Genomic DNA, 1,066 nt, shown 5'->3' on the forward strand with positions numbered 1-1,066 from the left:
CCGTTGTGGGGGGCGGTGGGGAGCGGGTAGAGCCTCGGCACACTGGCTTTGTGCTCCCAGCAGGGCAGTGAGGAGCCTCGAGTGGGATGTGGGGTCCGTGGGTCAGCCTACCTGCTACAAGGACCTGTTGGGGTCCCGTTGGGGTCCTGAGGCCAGGCTGGGTCTGTGGCTCAGAGCTGCTGCGGTGGGGAAAGCTCCTGGGGGGAAGAAGGACGGGAGGAGCAGGTGTGGGGAAGTGCTCTGGTGGTGGGACCAGCCTCGTGTTTGGGGAAATCAGCTCAAAACCACGAACCTGCTTGGCTGCTGCTTGTGGTGTTTTCCGAGGTCTCTCCTAATGCCGGGCCCATCCTCGCTGCGGATGTTGGCACCAGATGGGCTGGTGCCCTTCCCCCTGCCCTGGGTGGAGGATGCTCTAGCATGGAGGGAGGGGAACAGGGAGGGAAGCGGGGCCCCTGCAGGCCCCGGGGGTCCCTTTTCAGTAGGATTCTCTGCAGCTGCAAATCCCACCTGCCATCCCAAAACGTTACTGCACGGACAGAGCCAGCAGCACCTTTCCCTGCCTCAAAAATATCCCCTGTGCAGTCAGGTCTGATGGAGCGCAGAGGCGGGAAAGAGACTGGTTTTCCCCCCCATTTTTGGGGGGGTCTCACATGTAGCACCAAGTGCTGATTGATTCAAAGCCCTGTGCCCCGGGGAGGCAGTTGCTGTCCTCTCCCTCCCACCACCCTCAGGCTTGAGGTGACCCCTCTAAAGGGACCCCGAGGTCCTCCTCCACCGGGCCCTGACGCGGAGGAGTGATGGGGCTTGTCTAACCTTGCGTGGGTTGGAGTTCAGCTTGGAGAAGGGGCGGCGCAGGCAGGATCAGGCGGCACAGGGTGCTGGAGGCAGGAGTGTGCTGTGGGAGAAGCTCCTGAAGGACATGGTGGAGCAAGGTGGCAGAGGAACTAGTGAGCCAAAACCCAGCGAGGGGGTTAAACCCCAGGAGTGCTTTGCCATCGCGGGGACAAAGTGAAGGGGCAGCTTCGCCCGGGCAGGGCAGAGCTGGGAGCTGAAACCTGCGCTCCAA

General features: G+C 62.5%; 1 protein-coding gene across 1 annotated transcript in view; it reads left to right on the forward strand.

The window, feature by feature from the left end:
* The window catches only part of SH3GL1 (SH3-domain GRB2-like 1), a 9,233-nt gene that overhangs the window by 7,734 nt on the left and 433 nt on the right, over positions 1 to 1,066 (forward strand). The window lies entirely within an intron of this gene.

The sequence above is a fragment of the Buceros rhinoceros genome, unplaced genomic scaffold (assembly GCF_000710305.1).
Source record: "Buceros rhinoceros silvestris isolate BGI_N320 unplaced genomic scaffold, ASM71030v1 scaffold13353, whole genome shotgun sequence".
Classification (NCBI taxonomy): Eukaryota; Metazoa; Chordata; class Aves; order Bucerotiformes; family Bucerotidae; genus Buceros; species Buceros rhinoceros.